Raw genomic sequence first — 22,118 nt, forward strand, 5'->3', positions numbered from 1 at the left:
CTGTTCACCCATACAACTTGGCATACAGGGGTAGGACCCCATCCACCAGCTTCTCCAGCTCCTCCGCGGTGAAGGATGGGGCCTGTTCCCCTGTAACTAGCGTCATCTCAGGGACCATAGTCAGGACACAGCAGCACACGCAGTGGAGTTCTTCCCTTCTCATAATGCAGGAGTCAAGTGTCAAGGGCCTGCCAAAGTAGCGTTAGAATCTGCTGCGGTGTGCACTGACAACGCCGGTGGTGATCATGAATGGCCCAGGTTCCCCATTGACAATCATGTAATCCAATGATCAGGTGCACAGCGGTGAATACTGCCTACCACCATGACGACTAACGCCAGCGGAATTTGGGGCCAGATGTACCATCACGGCCCATTGCGATTTGGTAATAGCGATTTTTAAGAAATCGCTATTACCGACTTGCAAAGGGCCATGTATCACATTTGCGAATCGGTAATAGCGATTTCTTAAAACTCGCAAATGCTATTACCGAATCGCAAATTGTGATACCGGCGCCATTCGCAGCTATGGGCCTGTTGGCCCATAGCTGCAAATTTTTTGCATTTCCAAAATTGCGTTTTCTAAATCAGAAATCGCAATTTTGGAAATGCAAAAGGCCAGGGTGCTGGGGGCCTAAGGCCCCCTCTCCTGCACCCCAATTTTTTTTTTTTTTACATGTAAGGTACACACATGCCAAAAGGGCATGTGTGCTTTACATGTTCAATTTAAAAATGCAGTTTTACTGCATTTTTTAATTTTGCACCAGGTTACCACCTGGTTGCAGATCATGGTATTTTGCATGTGCAAAATGCCATTCTGCGAAAAATCACAATTTGTGATTTTTTGCAGCATTGCCTTGCGACCTGGATTTTGCGAATCGCAAATTGCGATTTGCAAAATCCATGTTGCAACGCAAAAAATCGCAATTTTCATGCATTGCAGACCACTATTTTGCACTCGCAAACGGCCGATTTTACCGTTTGCGAGTGCAAAATATTTTCATACATCTGGCCCTAAGTCACTTACACACTACAATACCTGGGTGGCAGGGGGCTGCCATTTTGCTTCCACCACGTCTCCATAGCCTGGCTGACGGCCTCATCCATGGCCACATTCTCTCTCCATTTTGTCGAGTACTGATGAGAGTACTGATCCCCCATATGTAATCATGGTTGGAAGCGTGTCTACACTGTGATGCCATTATGACTGAGACACCGCACCACACATTAGCCTGATGGGCGACCTCCTTCTTAGTGTGTGTGTGCGTTACATATGTGCTGCATTGTAAAAATGAATTGTGTCACAATGTGATGCAAGTGTATGTTCAAACTCAAAATGTGTTCCTTCATCACCCATAGGTACAGACCCATGTGGCGAGGGAGAACCCCATCTGTTTACAGACCCGTAGTAGAGCTGGCCACCATAGAGGAACATCACATCATCATAACTTAATGACTTAATCGAGCAACAATCCTTGACTTCTGTGCAGTAATGGATCCTGTTCTGAAGCCGGGCAATAGGAATCACCATGCCATACCTACAGCTGTGCAGGTACTATTTGTGCTCCATTTTTTGGCCACAGGCTAATTTCAAGTGACAGTGGGTATTGCTGCAGGGGCATCTCAGCCAATGTTCAGCCACATCCTGTCCAATTTCCTGAATGCATTTGCTCAACACTTGCAAAGTTATGTCCAGTTTCCCCAAAGGGCTGTTTCTCTGTCATCAAATCAGAATTCCATGCCTTTGCAAATATCCCCCATGTTATAGGTACCATTGATGGAACCCACATAGCCCTCATACCCCCAAGAGTGAATGAACAGGTGTATCGGAATCTTAAAAACTATCACTTCATGAATTTCCAATTGGTGTGTACTGCTGATCAGTACATTTCACATGTCAATGATAGGTTCCCAGGATCAGTCCATGATGTTTGATTTGTCCTGAGAAACAGCAGTGTCCCACACATGATGGGAAAACTACAGGAGGACAGAGCTTGGCTCATAGGTGAGTGTGTATGACACTTGATCAGTCACATAGCTGACAGTCAGGCTGTATGCAAGTAAGATCTGTGTGTTTCAACCCTCTTTTGCCAACCTTTGCAGGGGATTCTGGCTATCCCAACATGCAATGGCTCTTGACACCTGTGAGGAATCCCAGGACAGATGCAGAGAGGAATTATAGTGAGGCACATGGTCATACTAGGTGGTTGAGCGCAGCACAGGACTCCTGAAGGCAAGATTTAGTTGCCTCCATCTTTCTGGAGGATCCCTTTGCTATGTCCCTGACAAGGTGTGTAAGATAGTGGTGGCCTGCTGCATGCTGCACAACTTGGCTGTGAGAAAGTACAGATATTTTGAGTCCACAGGTGTATTTATTCAAAGTCAAAACATCCATTAGTGTTGGGACAGTGGAAGGGAGTGGGCACATTGTGAACAACATACTCAGGTACAAATGCTCAGCTATTGGTTGCACAGGGTTATTGACCATGGGGCCATTGGAAGATGGTGAGATGGCAGTGGCATGCCAACTAGGTAGCTCAGTGGCACACAAGGGAGACAGTTCAGGGCAGAGTCACTTCCTGGTGGTGGTCTTGGTCTTGGCTGGTGTTTCATTGAGAAACCTGGATCTGAGGGCACGTTTGCGAATGTGCAGCTGGGCTGCAGGGGTAGGGGTGCTTGTGTCCTCTGAGTCCTCTGGCAGTGCCACCAGTCAAGTGGATTCTGCAGCTGTAGATGGCAGGACAGTGTCCTGGCTAGTGTAAGGGACATGCAGGTGGGTGGAGGACTCAGGCTGGATGTTTGTCTGGAGCTGCAGAACCCCTGCAATAGAGTCCGTGGTGGCATTGAGCTATTTCCATTGCCCCATGGCCTCCTGGTGGTGTGCTACCTGCAGCCTCTGATTCTGCTCCACCGTGGCCAGGATCTGGCCCATCCTGTCCTGGGTATGGTGGTATGCTCCCAGGACCTTAACAATCACCTCCTGGGCTGCAGCATCTATCCTTGGGCCACCCCTGGGCCACTGATGCCCTCCCACTGGCCGTAGCCCTCTTTGCCTGTGTCCCCTGCACAGGTCTGGCAGTCCCATTTGCAGTTGGCCCTTCATCATCCTGCCTGCTGGTGGGTGGAGACTCAGGCCTCTGTACATGTTGGCAGTCAGTCCATGGCCTGGTGACACTGGTGTGGGGTCGTTTGGCCAGATCTGATGGCGGTGGCTGAGTGGTAGAGGTGTCAGTGGTGTCCTGGGTGGGGCTTCTGCAGGATGACTGTCCAGGGGTGTGGGATGGGCCAGGGATTTCCTCTGTGTCCAGACATCCCTCTGCACTCTCCTGAGTGGGGCCTTTGTCTTCAGGTGGAGGACTGGCACTCCTTGACGTCTCTGTGCAGGTGGCATTGGTGGTGGTGCCTGTGTGTGATTGAAGAGAGATGTGGGTGTCCTGGACTTTCTTGCCACACTAGTCAGCAGTAATTGGTGGTTGGATTACCATGTAGTGGCATGCAAGGTCCCTTCGTGTACATTTAGATGCATTTATTGAGGGGTGTTGGTGCATTGTGGGTGTTGTATTGCTAATGAGATTCCATGCATGGGTTGGTGACTGTGCATAGGGGGCTGGATGGTGATTTGTATGGGGGATTGTGGGCATGCAGGTGACTTGGATGTGAGTGTGTGGGTGTTGTGGACTGGGTAGGGGATGGGGTCCTGGTGGTAGTGAAAGGGATGGGGTGATATATGCATTATAGGTGTGGTGACTGTTAAGGTATTGTAGTTGACTTACCCGAGTCCAGTCCTCCATTGAGTTCAGTAAGGCCCTCCGGGTGCAGGATAGACAGGACCTTCTCCTCGCAGTCAGGTATTCGGGGGGGAGGAGGTGGGGGACCACCACCAGTCTTCTGTATGGCGATGTTGTGCCTGGATGCCATGGAACGTACCTTCTCACGCAGGTCGTTCCATCTCTTCCTGATGTCGTCTCTTGTGCGTGGATGGTTTCCCGCTGAGTTGACCTTGTTGACTATCGTCTGCCATAGCTCCATCTTCCTGGCCAGGGGTGTCTGCTGCACCTGTGCCCCAAATAGTTGCAGCGTGTTGTGGGCAGTGTGTTGTAGGTGTGTTGGAGAGGATGCTGTTGTGTGGTTAGGTGTTTGGCTCGTGATGGTGGTTGTGCTATGTATGTGTTTTGGTGGTATATTTCTGTATGTGACTTGTGTGATGGTGAGTTCAGTGTATGTGTGTTATGTTGTCAGTTTCTGTTGTGCTATTGGCGTTGCAAACAATTGTGGGGTGTGTATGTGTGTGTTTGAAAGTGTTGTGGATGTGTGTCAGGTGTGTGGGTTTCGAACTTGCCAATGTGTGCATTTGTAGTTGGCCGGTCCCATTTCTGGCCGTGGCGGTTTGTACCGCCAATGGTCGTTTGACATTCACTGTCTGCCGAGCTGATTTGTGCATCATTATTTGGTGGGCGGGGGATTTGTCTGCATGGCAGGGTGAGATGTACTGCCTTTCCACCGTCGTTGGCCCTGGCGGTGGGTGGAGGTTTTGAGATTTTTGGAGGTTTGTCTTTTTGGCATCATTATATGGTGGTATGCAGCTCACTGCTACTGGCAGCCTTTTGTTCACAATCAGCACGACGGTCAGCAGTGATTGCTGCCAAGTTCATAATGAGGGTCTTTGTCTAATTTCTTTGAGGAGAGTATCTGATGGTAAAGCTTCAGAAATATCTAGTAGGTTTTACCAACCAAATGGAGTAATTTTTTAAATATGGCAAAGAACTAAAACTATCGGCCTAAGAACAATTTTGGTGGTCCAACCACTAGACTGCCAATACGAAGTTGGAGAGGTCGTTGCCAAGCTGGCAGCATCCCCACCACTGTATTACGAACTCCCCAATGGGTCTCCGGGAGAGCCAAGGCCAATACTGCCGCACTGAGTATACTGCCAGCACACTCAAGATACTCACTGTCTGCTATGGCCCAACCGCCATTGCAGGTACGCAGTTAATGGACCACCGAACTCATAATCGGGGCTTATATTTGGTTAAGTATTTTACCCAAGTTTTGACAATATTTCAAAGTTGTGTGTGGGGGGGTGTTTGAAAGAATGTGAGTGTAGAATGTTAGAAAACAAATGTGCGGGAGAAGATCAGTCACTAATGTCCAATGTTTAACCATTTATAAGTGTAACAAATGCTACGATTGTAAGCTGGGTGAAATCAGTTATGAAAGAAGCAGCTGTAGATTTATCTGAATTTATATCTCATTCAACCAGAGGAGCCATGGCAAGTAAGGAGTTTATGTGAGGGGACAGTTAGAAGACTTGTTGAGAATAGCAGATTGGTCTTCTCAAATACTTTTCGAAGGTTCGATTTTATAGCTGTGGAACTTGTTTCAAGATGAGCTTGAAAAGCTCTGAACATATGCTAGCCTCCTGTCTTGACACACAATTGTGATTCTTAAAGGTTAACTGAATAATGAAATTAGAGTTTATTAAAGACAATGGAGGCTAACAATATCGTTCCCATGTGTGAGGAAGTTTCTGGTGGATAGGGAAATCGAATAGATAAGAATGTTTTTAATTTTTTCCAAATGGAGAAAATGAATTGTTTAGATTTATCTTGATAAAAAAATGGTGAATAGACACTTTTCCCTGGTTCAGTTTTTGCAGATAACTAGGTTGGATAACAAATATGTGGTGAAAGAGTAATATAATAACACGTTTTATCGGGCATATTCAAACAAAAGAGGAAGAAGATGGAGGAAAAGTAGCAATTATGGGACTGAATGTCCTAATTCTTTGTGGTGTTTTAAAGTTCTAATTTGGAAGCTTAAAGAGAGAATAAAAGATGTATGCATAATGTGAGACTCTTTTGTCTTTAATAAAATCTTGATTCTTTATTCAGTTAACCTTTTTGAATCACAATTCTCTTCAGCAGTAAATGATGTAGGTGTCTACCAGAAAATTGCATCATCGGACAACAAGGCTGCTTCCTAACCTTATTTGGCTGTGAAGAAGCCTGATGTATTTTAGTCTTCCAGGAGTTACCCCAGTGGTTCCTTTGTGCAGTCCAGCCTGATCATCTCCTTAGGACAGGTCCGCCTTTCAGTTAAGCATGGACAGTCTGCAGCAGTTCTACCCAGTGTTAACAAATCCTTCTTTTATTTTCATAATACCTTTGTGGTCTAAAGCTGGTAGTCAGGGGTTCTGCTATGTAAGAAAAGTTCCTCAGTTTATTTTAACTACACAAGTTTGACGCACATGGATTGTGACTTATAATATATGAAAAATAATTAATTCATTAGAAATTGAAGTTCATGTAGTATGACTAGAGGCATTTTCTAAGCTATGTTTGAATATGAAGAACAATATTTTAAGGGAACATGGATAAAACGAACAATTTAATCAACACTGCAAAAGTCTGTAATTATTCCAGACACGCCCAAAATACACTAGTTGATTTTTGTGATGTAAAACTTTGTTGGCAAGAAATCATTACGGCAAGACTATACTTTTTAAAGACAGATGAGTTGGAGAGGGTCTGAAAACCCAAATAAGTTTCAGCAAACCCCCAAAATAAAAAAAATAACAAAAAGAGACAACCAAAACACATGCTTGGCTGCTTACGATGTGCATAGGAACTGGCCAAAAGCCATGTGGCAAACCCTGACTGCACAACAGTGATTAGCCACCCATGGTCGGTTGTGTGCAAACCAAGCAAAGGAACAACTACACATTCACACGTGTAGTTATGGTTAGGGGAGAATATCAACCGCATTGATGTTTTCTGTTGGTGTAGTTCAAGGGGTCTACACAAAACGCAAAAAAAATTGTACAATTTGTGTTTGGCATGGCAGTTATCATGAAGGTCTTTACAGGGGGCAATGAAGGAGGGGTAAAAAATGACATTTCCTAACTTAACTCCAATTGGAATATTTTCTCCCCACTACAGAAAAAAAATGCCATGATGGCATTATACTATACTTGCCATTAATGTAGAACTTTATTTAAGCAAGTGCCTTTGATAAAATTGGTGTAAATCACTTCAGCAGTCTTCAAGAAATTAGCATTACAAAAAAACATTGGTGGGCTTCACTGTCCAAAATGTTAAAGTTATTGGGCTTGCTAATCTGCACACTGTCCTCAAACCGAAGTTTCAACATTAATAAATAAATAGTCAAGGAAGCTGTTCCACTCTGAATCCATGAACACAAAGTGTTCTCTCAAAACTCTTACTACAAGGCAATGGTTGTGATCGCCACCAAGGGAGAAGTCAGAAAATCCATTCTGTGAATTCTATTGGGTGAGGGAAGTGAGTAAACCCTGAACAGAATAAATGAAGACTCACAATTCCACCTTCCTTTCATCTATACATCCTTTAAACCTTCCATGCATCCATCTATATATCCATGTTTTCCATCCTGCCATCTTTTCTTCCTTTAACATTCCCTCTAGCCACCCTTTCATCATTACTCTTTCACCCATACTTTAATCCATCCACTCCCTTCCAGCCATTCATTCATCCTTTTCTCGTCCACACATAAGTTCTTTTCCATCCAACCACCATTTCACTTTTTATCAATTCACCCATCCCTTTAAACTTCCATTCATCGACCCACCCATTCATCCAGCCTTCTTTCTGTCACCTACCAATGCAGTGTTGTTTTAAATTCCATCAGTGCTTTCATCCTTGCATCCATCTTCTCATGCTTTTTGTCCTTCATTCGTCATGAGGTCCTTCTTCTTTTCATATGATCTTAGTTTAACTCTTCCTTACAGCCCCTCTCTCTCTCACTCTGTCTCTCTCTCTCTCTCTAACACACACAATCTCAGTAGCCTAGCCAGTGTACTGTGGGCCCTAGTGTAAGGAAGAAAATGGGCCCGGCTGCTACTTGAATGACAAAATGCAGCAATAAAAAGGGTTCGGCGTGCTGCTTACTCTTGTGGGCCCTGGTGTCAATGCAACTGTTTTACCAATTAAAGCTACGTGCCTGTACACTGTTTCTTACTCATTCGCTCATCATTTCACATTTTGGAGCTTTTTAACTATAATTGGCTTCCCATCCCTGACCTCTGTTATGGATTTCCCTTTCTTTGTTATTTTAAGAGTGTTTTCTATAGAGCTGAAGACAGAAAAGGCACATAAATAAATATAGGTATCAAGACCACTTGCTCATTAAAACAAATAAAAAATATATGTGCAGTAGATTGGACCAAACCAGTACTTTGTAAGTTTTAAGGTCTTCCTCTTTTACCAAGTGGCTTCAAATAATAGCCTTTTTTTCCTCTACTGAACGTGTAAGCTTTGGAGATGTTGCTGAAGATAGTGGTTGTTAACACACAAATGGCAATGGATATATTTAAATAGACATTTTAATAGTGATGCTGCAATGTTTGTGTATTTCTTTGGCACACAAAGATTAAGGGCCTGATTATGAAGTTGGCAGTCTGTCTTCTGGACTGCCAACATGATGGTGGGGAGCCAACTGCCAAGCTGGCTACCTCCCCACCGTGTATTATGATGTGTTCGCCAGGCTGGCCTGCATCAACAGTGCAACGACATTGGCTTCGGCTTTCAGCGAGCCACACACACAGCACACTTGGAATGTGCACTGTCTGTCATTACAGACAGAGCGCATTTTGAGTGTGCTGACAGATCGGCCCCTGCATTGGCCATGACATGGTTGTGGTCAGTGCAGGGGCCCCCCTGTGGCCCAAAGTCTGCCTTTATGCCAGCCTTTTCGTGGCGGGGACCCCGCCACGATAAGGATTTTGGAAAAGAAAGTCGTGATCAGCATGGAGGTGCTGAATTCAGCACTACTGTTGCTGACCATGACTTTCACCGCAATCAACTCGTAATGATCTCTGATTCTAGCAGTGGCGGCGGTGTTGTGGTGGTCCAATTTCCAGTGTCGTAATCTGGCAGAAGGACCTCCAGAAATGCAGCCCTAAGCCACATTGGGACTAGTCATTAGTCACAAGATGTCAGGTCCCACTCTGGTGGGGCCACTTGGTAAGGCGGTTCTACTGGTCCTCAACTTTGGGGGTTGAGGTTATTTGTCTCGAATGTACTGTTGTCCATCCTACTATAGCTCTGTGAAGTGAGTCAAGTACAACTGCTTCAGCATTTGACTATCAATGGAAATGATGCCGAGCAGCTGTAGGCTCCTCAGGGAGGAACTGTAGTGAGTAGACTCTACCTCAGTAACATAGATAAAAAGATCTGGTCATTGCTGTGCATTGACTAAACACAAAATGCTTCTGCCACTGTTCCTTGTAAAAGACCATGGCAGGGATAGTCCTAGTCCTCTGCGCACACATAGATTAGCGTAATGCTAGGGCAGAAATGCGTGAGTCCTGTTACATTTTGGGAGATGCTAATGGCGAGTGATATAAGTTGGGCAAGCAGTCACGCGTGGGAATTTACAGACTGCAGCGAATGGGTAAGTAAATGGCATCAGCTTGGTTGTTAAAAGTGATAGATGGGCACACTATTTTTCACTGTGTAAATTCTGTTTTTGAGTTGTAATTATTACACTGTCATGTGCATAAGAATCAGACGGAGCACGCTAACTATTCACTGTGCTAATAGCATTAGCGTTTTTGAGTTGTTTTCTTTCATGTTCATAATAGACAATTAGTGAACAAAGCACCGTGCATGAGGACACATTGCTTGTACTTTACAAACATGTTAGATTTGCATGGTCACTGTGGCTTTAGAGTAGTAGCATTGTGGTTTAAAACACTTCGTGTTTTTTTGGAATAAACACGTTTGTGATATGTCACAACTATTAAATTAAAGCACATTGCACCTTAATGGAGCCTGCTCAAATATCTGTATGTAAAATTGAGATGTTTTATTTGATGTAAGAGTACCCCGAAGAACGATCCAATGGTCCAAACTGCATTGGGGCTAATAACGGAGATTAACTTTTGACTTAAAGATACATGTCTTTTCAAAGATGCATACAATGTGAATTTCATGATGTGGTGTTTATGCCGTCACACTACAATAAGCTGAATTAGGCCTGTGCTGATTAAATCATATTCATGAGATGAAATGCTTAAATGACAGCAAAATGAAAAAAATTAGAATAAGAATAACACAGGGGTTTTGAATCAATAATTTAGCCTGTATTCATCAAGCATGGAGGAGAATAACGTGCATCATGGGCCTACTCCCAGCATAAGGAGCAGTTATTTACAGAGCATGACTGCACACCACACAGGAGACATTCCTGTCCCAAACACGGGCTGGGAGCAGTGTTGATCCTCAGCTGTTTAAGGTTACAGCTTTTTACTTTTAAGTTTCAGCCTGCTACAATATGCTGCAGAATAAAGAACATTTTACCAACACGACAAGATGATGGACGAAGTGCTGAAACTTTTCAAACACCCACTCCCATTCACAGATCTGTGTTAAATCCATTGTTCTTTTGCTCACCATGCCACCCCAGTTTGGACCCAGCCATATGCAATTTTGCCTTGACCCTGTTCCCCATGGAAACAGTCCAGCCTGAACTGCCAGGCCAGGTCCTCCATAGATCAGAGACAAGCGTCCTGGGACCGGTTTCTGGATATCACCCCTCATCAGCCAGGCTAGCTTGAATCCAGTGGCACAGTGAGCAAGGGACCCATGTCTGGGCATACCCTTACCACTCAGGGTGAACATAGCAACACATCACGAATATCTTGATGTATGACTCTAACAGCTAAAAGGGAGGAATGTGTATCATTTCTTCTTTGATGCAGAGTAACTTGTATCTCACAACTGAACACTTCTGCATCAGACACCATAAACGAGCACTAGACCAGCCTTCCCCCGCTGACCATTTACCCTTCATAACTCATACTTTCAAAAAGCAAGGCTTGTTAAAAAAATGACCTTCCATCCCACACAGCCTTCTGCTCCTCTTCACAATATGGAGTAAGGAACAGCTGCACTACGAAGGAGGATGATTGACAGATCTCTGCACAATGATTTTGCCTTGGTAACCACTTAAAAACGACTCCAGAGAGCATTCCGTCCGGGCAATAACTGACACTAAGAGCCATTATATCGATGACAGTAAATGAAGTGGGTGTTAGCTCAGCACCACTAAAGACCTTAAAATATATTTTCCTTGTTTCTTGTGCCTGACATTTTCATAATATCAACGGGCCTGTCATTTTACATGTCTTAAAAATAAGTTTATACCTGCTACAAAAACACAAACCTATATTTGATCATTTACACCAATCATATTTGATCAAAGACATGTCGTTTTTATAATTGTAACTTCAAGATCACTCATACATCTTTAAATCAGGGAAAGGCGCTATTTGCAGCATAATTCAGTTAGTTGAACAGTATTTGAAAGTGTTTAATACATGAACATACACATCATTTCCATCATCTAGAGCTGTTTTGGCATTCGTTTAATGGCCTACTGTACTCTTGTGAATTACTTTGTCTTCTTTGCAGCTTTGCAATTTTTCTTGTCAATGGCATGTCACTGATAATGTCATTTTTAACAGTGATTGTGGGAACGCTAAAAATTACTTATAAATTCCACAGGCAGCGTCGTTTTATATAAAGAGTGGAATGATTTTTTCTGAGCCGTTTCTTGTCCTGGTGTGACTGATTTCCCTGAAAATTGTACGTTTTGTGTTTGAATGCAACATCATTTCTCCAGAAGGAGACTGTGTACAGAGATTAGGGTGTGTGAGTAAGATTCAATTCTTAAAATAAATCTATAAGGAACAGCAGTGCTCCGTGTGCCCTTGCAAGAATGTGGTCGAGCAGGTCATAAATTAGTTTAACTAGGTATAAGATGAGCTTCAGTGATGAAAAGTGGACAAGGATGAAGGTGACTTACTTTTTATGCATATCCAATATGCAAAATATTTGCATACATCCCATAAAGGAAACTAGTGAATATAAATTCGTTCTTGGAGGCCTGTGATCCCAACGATTGATTACTTCTGGCAAACAAATAAAAGTGAATTGAAAAATAAGAGGTATTACTTTAAAATTAATTTTCCAATAGGTTCTTGAACTACTCATGTCAATATATGACTAGGACATGGATGGTACATTATGATATGAAGACTTTTTTTGAAAGCCATTAAACAACTGTCAGACACTTCACTGAGCATATTGTGTCAGTGGCTCTCAATAGAAAATTGTAGGAGGAATACGATTGGCAACCCCCACCTTTGGTTCCAATGGAAAAATACAGTGGTACTAAATGTGACAACATAATATACCAGCCAAACGCTGGTGGTAAATATACCGTAGGTAGGAATACATATACAGAAACTATTACAGCCAAGTAAGAGTTATATGGAATTCTTAAAGTACTAATAGATCTGAGTTGAGCTTTCGAAGTGTCAGTAAATGCAAATGTGTTTGATACAAGGTTTAGTGAGCTAAAAGCTGTTTGTGGAGATGCATGCTTATTGATATAGGTTCTGAGAGGTGGACTTTAGAGTGTGGAGCGATATCACAAAGTATTGGATTTTTTGTTAAACAATTAAATGATAAATCTGTATAAAGTTGTAAGTAAAAGAGGCAGTGTCCCTGAAATTATAAAACAAAGCATGTGTAATCTGTTAAAATAAGGCCTAGGGTTTTTATGAACCTTACTGTGCACATATTTTATCCCATGAGATGTTTCAGTGGAGATATTGACATTTCCTGAGTAAAACACGGTGTTCATTGTTATGAAAGGCTCATAAAGAGGAATGTGTTACTCTCCAAATTGTTATGCAACCATATTTGAAGGTGTATTATAACTTAATTGTGGATTTAAAAAATGCAGTGGTTGTAGCTGTGGATTACTATTATTTTTTTAACAGAAACAAACATGAAGTAAGTGATGCAGAACACATGAATATGTGATTGTTGTTGAAAACTGTTGAAATCGTCAGAGAATGTAATTAGGTATCATTGTTATCAATTATCAGTATGTAACTTTATAATTTTTGATTATTTTGTTTCTTTTTTATAGAGAAAATGAAAAAAAGAAGCTCCAAAAAACAGAAGTGCCAGGTCAAACAGTATAAGGAGGATTAAAACAAACAAATTTTCATTTTGGAATAAAGATGGAACAGTAACTGTGTAGAAAGTCAGGAAAAGATATAATGACAAAACTGAAGTTGTTCTTACTGCCTACTGCAACGCTCACTGCAATGCTTATACGCTTGGAGAAGGTTGTTCTGTGTAGCTCTGATCTACTTGTTTTTGATGACAAAGTGATCAGCTTAGTTAAGCAGCAAAAAAGTGATTTATGTACATAAGGAGGGTTGTAATCTGCTTGAGCACCGAGTACCTGGGCAGGCACAGTGTCACCAGGTTCAAACAATGTGGATGCCCTGAGGGGTTATCAAGCTCTGAAGCACGGGTTAACTCAGCCTGATAAAGGTGTTGAGGGCACATATCCCTCAAATGTCACCACATGCCAGTGGTACTCATGCTGTATTCGTTATTCTTCCAGCTCTTGCTGAATTCCTTTTTGTATACTTTACAATCAGCAAAGATAAATAATAATTTGTAACATTTGTTGTTATTACTGTTGTAGTTTAATAATGTTGTTATTGTTTGTTATGTTGTTAAATTGTTTTTTAAAATAACATTTTAAGTTACTACTGATTTCTTTCTTTACTAGCTTTTAAAGCTTTGAATACTAATACTGACTTCTATTGTTGACTTAACGAGGCAATTCATTCTACAAGGACTATAACTGTTCTCCTGCATGTGTATGTATGTTTAAGGGACAGAAAGATTAGTGCTTCTTACTACGTTAGAATAAATAATTTTTTAATGGAGGCTGATTTTTGTACAGAGGTGAATGCATTCTCATAGTTTACTATGCACTGCTGTCTGCTGGTGGAGAGGGCAGTTCTTTTGTACAACTTAATATATATGTTTGTCACTCTGGAGAGAAGTTTCAGTGCAGAGTTCTGCCTTTGTGTACACCGTTCTACATATGCATGTCCCAATATGTTGTTATCTGAAAGAGAGTTGAGTGTGTCCTTATATTCAAACGTGCACACTGGTTGTGCAAGACACAGTTGTCAAAAGAGAGAATACTCCATTTTACACTTTACTAATGATATTCATAATCATGAAAATAGGCATGAGCAGAGATAGCAGTCTCTACCTGCATCATATGTTTCAAATGTGTTACTCTGTAGAGATGTCTCAGATGAAAGGGCAGTGTGTTTTATTATCATAGCCTCTATAGTTGTTATACAAGGTATACTTATGTGTATAAAGGTAATTTCAACTGCATACTTTACTGGTACTTCTTTCATAATGGGGAAACTTGTGACCACAAAGGTAAACCACTTTTCACACCCTAATTTGCACAAGCATTATCCAACAACACATCACAGGAGAGAGGCCAGCCTCTCTACACACTATACTATACAGAGATTTCATACAAGAGACCTGTTTAATTAATCAGGGCAGCCTACTATGCATAATATGCATTCATGAGAAGAGGCATGATTAGAGAGATATATTTCTCTCAAACCCTACAAGAGACACCTCTTACCCTGGTAAGATGTGTTTGCAGAGCGATGTCTTCCTTCCCGAATAGCACTACATATCATTGCTGTTATGAGGAGAGGTATCAGGATGGATGCCACTCGTTCATGACACTGTGCTGTATATCCAAGTTGTTGTGGGGGTAGGTGTTAGTGCAGAAGACAACATTTCCCTACGTACTACTACATATATCGGTCAGGCTGGGAAGAGCTATGAGTAGACAGGGACTTCCATTCCCACACACTAATAAAATGTTTTTTCCCTGGGTAGAGGTGTTACTGTGGAGTTGAGTACCATCACCACCCTTTGCACTAGGGGTAGGTGGAACACATCAGGTTTTATTATACTGAATTCCACAGAGGTACATAAAAACTCAGCAAGATTCTTTGGAGTTCTGCAAGAGGGCAGAAGCCAATAAGTCACTGCCCACACTGAGTTTTAGAAGCATGAGCTTGTTCCATACTGAGAAATCAGCATGAACTGCACCATGTGATGCACCAGAGGGCACTGCTGCTTCAGTTGTTTTTGCTACCACTCGAACAACAGCTTTTCGAACATGAACAGTCGCAACCACCCATGACAGCCCTTGGGCATCTGAGAGAATCTCCCCGGATGCCCTCCTAGCACCCGAAAATCATGCTAGGGGACAACAATTCTTGCTCATGCTTGCCAAGTCTCATGCAAGAAAGAACTCTGCCATATGGTGGAGTGCAAAATGAGGCAAGAACTCCATGTTAAATGCATTACACGGATTGGCCAAAACTCAATGAACTCCGCCAACGGAGAATAATTTTTCTCCTACCCCTACTATTCATACTAATGAGCCTAGGAAAGGTGTGAGTGGACAGAGGATGTCTCTTTACAACTAGGCATGGGAAGAGTGAACAGAGTCCACCTTCGTGGAATTCTGCAAAGCTGAAAAAACTCACTGGAATTCTGCGAAGCCAGAGTTCCATGCCCCGCAGAGTCCTCCTGAATGCATCCAGCTCGGAAGCACTAAGCACCAGGCCTGAGCTCCCCGCACACTCCTATTTACCACCTACTCTACACACCAGAAACCTTAATGCAAGGTCTCAGTGAGAGCCTCGTGTCCCCCGGTGGTCTAGTAGTGGTGACTGTAATAAGTAGGTATTGAAATGAAGGGGAATGTAAATTCTTCCTCTAAAGTGTTTTTACCATCTTGTGAGAGTCTTGCAAGATCTTACAAAATAAAGTGGCAGGAAAAATCTGGTCCTGGAAAAGCCTGTCCCGTGCAACCCTGCTTGTTGCAGAAAAAAAAAATCCCATTGCATAAACAGCAAAAAAGCGCTTTGTTAAAATATGCTGGGTTGTTATCTGCTTGCGCAAAGAGCACCTGGGCAGGACAAGGTCACATTGTGTGGTGCAAGAGTGACGTAAACTGGCTCACAAATAGTCCCCATAGTTTACAGCATGGAAAAAACTGATAAGTGTTGTTTAAAATATAAATCTAAACTTATGTAGAGATACATACAAACACTAAGAAAACTATGCTGAGAATATTTCTGTAGATGTGAGTTACGAAAACTAAGAAATTGAACATCCTCAGCGCAAACATTGTTAGAGTACATAGTGCAGCGTAGCAAGTCACCTTGCAGTGCAGCACCGCATGACAGGGAAAGGGCAGGCCATGAGTAAGGCATGGGAAGCAGCCTTTATCACAAAGGCTAAATAATGAGAAGCCTTTAGAACAAAGGCTTGATATAAAAAATGCCTTTACAATGAAAGTCTTTTGCACCTAAATTTTTTACAAGTATTCCTTTACAATGGAAACCATGGGAAATGTAAGTATTATGCAGATAAGTAAACAGCTTTTAAATATGTTCACATGTACATTTATATATATATATCCAGAAAGTGACCTTTTTTGTTGGTGCAATTCTGTTAAGTAGTTTCAGTGAAATAAAGGAAAATCCAAATGTGCATATCTAGGGAAGTGAAGGATTCACAATCCCTCCTGATCTGGTGCAGAGATCTGATTGGCTGATAACACTTTAACAACAGAAGCTATTGAAGTTTTGTCAGCCATCTTGGGACTGGACAGAAGCCTAGTCCCAAAAAAGAGTAAAAAATAAAGAAAAGTTGCCAGTGTCATGACCTACTCGTTGTCTATGTTTGTGGCCCACTGGAAATGTGGTGAGGTCTGGGTTCCTATAGGTTCTGCCTTGACCCAAGTAGGGGCAACCCTTTCTGGTAGCTACGCTGCTGCTGGCAGAGGTATCTCCAAAGGCAGTCCGTGCCCTCCTGGAGTCCCAGAGGGAAAAAGCCCCAAAAGGGAAAAAACCTCAAACAGGAACTCCTGGAACAAAAACAAAAAGTAAAAAGTAAATCTGAACAAAAGACAAAAATGACAAAGAAAAAAGCTGTAACAGGCTCAGAAAACATAGAACTGATGCAGAAGAAAAGGAGCAAAGATCACCATCCAAAGGAAGTGTTGCAGCACAAAGAGAACAGAAATCACACACCTCATATACCCAAAGAACAGGAAGTGACCGGCAGGAAGTCAAAGACACCATATTGGATTGGGAACATAGCATAGAAACCTATAGTAAAAGTCACTATGTAAAGTAGGGTTCCAAAGGCATGCAGGGAGAGGGAAGACATGCTGGGAAGGAGAGGGGATCATGGAAATGAAAGAAAGGCATACATTCCGGAAGCAACAAGGAAGGCAGAAAAGAAGATAAGAAAAAAGAAGCAGAAGGTAAGTGGGGGGAATGGAGAGTGGAGGGAGGCAAAACTAGCAAGGGGGCACCGTGCATTGAACGTTTCGAGGCCCCATGCCCAATTTGGGGCCTCGATAAAAATAGTAAATGGCAGGGGTGAAGCCGCGTCCTGAGCCGGATGTTCGGCTCGCGCCACGGCGCGACTGTAGGTCCCCCCCAAAGACCTGTGTTTGTGCGGAAACAGCTGAAAAAATTGACGAATCAGAAGAGGGGCGTGAACAGAAGAGGCATCTTCCCAAGAACATTCACTAAGAGGATAGCGTTTCCAATGAATAAGATAATTGAGGTGGTTCCGGAATATACAAGAGTCACATATTTCTTGTACTTCATATTCAGGTTCATTATCCACCAACAAAGGAGGAAAACATGTGAAATGTCGGGAAAAAGGATCAGGTGTATAGGATTTCAACTGAGAGACATGAAAGACTGGATGGATTTTCCAGGTTCGAGGTAAAAGGAGATGGAAAGTTACAGGATTCATTTTCTGAGGAATACAAAAAGGTGCGTAGTAAGGGGGCTTAAACTTATTTTGGGAAAGACGTAGGGGCAAAAATCTTGAAGAAAGCCAGACTTTATCTTGGACATGATAAGCTGGAGCCTCACTTCGTTTCTTATCAGCCAGTCTTTTCGTGTATTTTTTAGTGACTAGTAGATTAGATCGAATAAGCCTTTGAATTCTATGTAGTCTCTTGGAAAGAGAGGTGATAGCAGGAAGTGTAGAGGAGGTCTTAGGAGTAGTAGGAAGAGATGTGGGATGGAATCCATATGAGCAGAAAAATGGAGTGACTTTGGAGGCACTATGGACGGTATTATTGTAAGAAATGGAAAGGTAAGTGCTTCAGTTACTCTGAGTGGAGTTACGAAAACAATGAAGATATTGCTCAAGTCCCTGGTTAAGAAGTTCGGTCTGCCCATTGGTTTGGGGGGGAATCCAGATGATAACGCTACAGTGATATTCAAGATCTTACAAAAGAGTTTCCAGACCCGTGATATGTATTGAGGTTCCCTGTCTGACACAATACTTTGTGGGAGACCATGGAGACGAAAAATGTTTTGAATAAATATCTGACTCAATTCTTGTGAGGTGGGTAATTTCTTCAAAGCAGTAAAATGAGCCATCTTAGTAAATGAATCTATTGTCACCATTGTAACTCAGTTTCCCACTGATCGAGGCAATGAGCACATAAAATCAGTTGATATCGTATGCCAAAGGGCTGGTGGAACTGGTAATGGTTGAAGTAGTCCTGTGGACCTAGTACGGGGTACTTTCACTTGGGCACGGATGGGACAAGATTCCACGTATTTTTCTGCGTCTTGTTTCAATGTAGGCCACCAAAAAGAGCGGAGAAGTAATTCCTATGTGGCTTTAATACCGCGATGACCGGATACAGGGGGATCATGACACATCTCAAGTGACTTTTCTTGCACTCTCTTAGTAGGTAGAAATAAGGCGTCCTTGTAATAGTAGTATTCTTTATGTTTTCATATTTTGGGACATAGATCCTTTAGTTCTTGTTCTGAAAGGGTTGAGTATTCAGATTGTACTTCATCTAGGAATGACTGGACTACACCAATTATGTTGTCTGGTTCAAGCAGATATTGTGAAGGGGCATTAGAACTGTCAGGATAATGGCGAGAGAGGGCATCAGCCAAAATATTTTGAGATCCTGGAATATAGGTATTACAGAAATTGTATTGAGAAAAGAAAAAAGCCCAACGAGCTTGTCGACTGTTTCGACACCGAAAATTGCGTAAGCATTGCAGATTACGATGGTCCGTTCTTACTTCAAAAGGTTCTTTTAAACCCATGAGGAATTGTCTCCACTCTTGACAGGCAGTCTTTAGAGCCAACAGTTCTCTTTCCACTACTGAACAGTTTTGTTCCGAATCAGAAAGCACATGGCATAGATAAAAGAACGGATGTTCTAATCCATCGTCGTCTTGTTGTTGTAGTAATACTGGCCCAATAGCTCTTTCTGAGGCGTCAGTAACAACTATGAATTATTTATTGGTGTCCGGATGTCTCATTATGGGTGTTTGAGTGAAGGCCTGTTTTAGGTTTTGGAAAGCAGTCTCGGCCATGTCTGTCCAGATGAAACCGTTTCACAAACTCTCTTTTTCGAGAGTTTGTGTAATTTGACTGGTTTGTTTAGAAAAGTCCGGGATGAATTGACGGTAGAAGTTGGCCAGCCCTAAGAAACATTGAGTTTCCTTTATTGACGAAGGGGATGGCCAATCTAGAATGGCTTGAACTTTTTCTGGATTCATAGAGATACCCATTTGACTAATGTGATAGCATAAATATTTCACCTTAGTCTTATCAAATTCTAATTTCTCTGGCTTACAGTAGAGTTGATGTTGCCTAAGTCTATTTAGGACTTGCTTAACATGTGTAGGATGATATTCAGGGTGTCTGGAATATATGAGGATATCGCCTAAATAAATCCAATTTATCTCCCTCCTTAATACGCAAGAGATGATATGCTTTGCGAAGATCTAATTTTGTGAACATTTGTGCCCCTCTGACAGCCTCCAAAATGTCTTTGATGAGAGCTAGTGGATATCGATCTTTTATGGTGATTTTATTTAATCCACGGGAGTCTGTACAGGGACGAAGATCTTTTGTCTTTTTAGGTATGAAGAAGAGGGGAGCCCCAGCCAGAGAAGGAGAGGGTGTAATAAGACCACTCTGTAGATTTTCTTGAAGATAGTTCTTGAGAACCTTTTTTTCTGGTTCAGTGAGAGAATACATTCTTCCAAAGGGAACAATTGCTCCAGGTTCCAGGGGAATGGTACAATCATGGTCTCTGTGTGGAGGTAGTACGGTCTTTGATGGTTTTTGAAATACATCTATAAATTCCAGATATTGACTTGGTACCTCTTGGATTGAATTTATGGAATGTCCTACATTTGGTTCTGAGGTTATTATTTTTTTGGGAGACCAATAGGTGTCAGAAGCATAGCAATGATCGTGACAGAGCTTGGAAGACAAATAAATGGTTCTGGTTTCCCAGTTAATATACGGATTGTGTCTCATGAACCAAGCGATTCCTAAGATTATAGAATGATTGGGGGAGGAAATTAAATCAAAACAGACATGTTCCTGATATTTCGCAAAGTGTAGACCTAGAATTGAAGTGGTATTGATAACAGGACCGGAGGATAATAAGGATTTGTCTACAGTATGCACTTGTTCTGGAACATCTTTAGGCAGTATTGGAATTTGTAGTTTTTTAGCCCAGGTCATATTCATATAAATGCCACTAGCTCCACAATCTAATAATGCCAGGGTCCTTTTTTCACGACCATCAGGTAATTGCAGGATAACAGGTAACATAAATAGAATAGTGGCATCTTCCTTGGAAGAACTGATGGAAGGTATCGCAGAAGATCCCGTCCCCTCCCTTCTCACAGAGGACGGGGAGTGGCGTTTCCCGAGGTCTTCAAAGGATGAAGTGGACAAGTGCTAAGCAAATGACCAGCTGCACCACAATATAGGCACAATCCTCTTCTCCGTCTATCTTCATGTTCACTAGTAGAAAGTGGACCACAAGCAGTATCTACCTGCATAGGTTCTCCTTCTGTCTCTCTAGATACAGGTCGAGGTTCTTCAGGACGATGTACAAAGATACGTGAGTTGCTTGACTGGGAAGGTCCACGATTCTTTCTTTTTACTAGACGATGTTCTTGGCGACGATATTTTATAGAGAGAGGTAAATCCATCAAACCTCAAAGATCTTCTACTCAGCAGAGTGTACTAATTTGTCTTTTATGTCTTCTCGTAAACCTCTGTGAAAAAGAGTTACCAGAGTACGCTCTACCCATGTTGTGTCGGCAGCTAATTGTCTGAAGCGTGTGATGTAATGGAAACTATCTTGAGTGCCTTGATGAATATCACAGAGCGCTTCTTCTGCTGATGCTTCCAATCCTGGGCGTTCAAACATTTGTTTGAATCTCCTTACAAAGGCTGAATAATCAGACAGCACAGGGTCGTTGGAGGCTACTATCGGAGACGCCCAGGCCAAGGCAGGATCTGACAAGGCACGGATGAGATAACCCACTTTCGTTTTATCTTGCGAAAATTGTGTGGGCCTAAGGGAAAAATAGACAGTCAGGGCATCAAGGAATTCTTGCAGCTTGTTTAGGTCTTCTGAAAACCGAGGTGTAGTAGTAGAGACAGTAGGAACATTGGTACTTCGGGATGCCAAGGCTTGTCGTAAAGCCACATTTCCATTTCTTAATTGTTGCAATTCCTGGGCTTGTTGCTGAATAGTTACGAATAGGGACTGGTTAGGTTCTGCAGCAGCTGTTGCAGTATCTTCCATTCTGCCTGACGAAGTCTGGTCCGGTTGGCGCTGCAATCTGTCACTACCTACTGATTCTCTATGTCCGTGGCCCACTGGAAATGTGGCAAGGTCTTGGTTCCTATAGGTTCTGCCTTGACCCAAGTAGGGGCTACCCTTTCTGGTACCCACGGTGCTGCTGTCGGCGGGAACTCCAAAGGCAGTCTGTGCCCTCAAGAAGGAGTGCCCGAGGGAAAAAACCCAAAAAAGGGAAAAAACCTCAAACAGGAACTCCTGGAACAAAAACAAAAAGTAAAAAGTAAATCTGAACAAAAGACAAAAATTAGAAAGAAAAAGCTGGAACAGGCTCCGAAAACATAGAACTGACGCAGAAGAACAGGAGTGAAGATCACCACCCAAAGGAAGTGTTGCAGCGCAAAGAGAACAGGAATCACACACCTTATATACCCAAAGAACAGGAAGTGACCGGCAGGAAGTAAAATACACCATATTGGATTGGGAACATAGCATAGAAACCTATAGTAAAAGTCACCATGTAAAGCAGGGTTCCAAAGGCA

This window comes from Pleurodeles waltl, chromosome 3_1 (assembly GCF_031143425.1).
Source record: "Pleurodeles waltl isolate 20211129_DDA chromosome 3_1, aPleWal1.hap1.20221129, whole genome shotgun sequence".
NCBI classification, from domain to species: Eukaryota; Metazoa; Chordata; class Amphibia; order Caudata; family Salamandridae; genus Pleurodeles; species Pleurodeles waltl.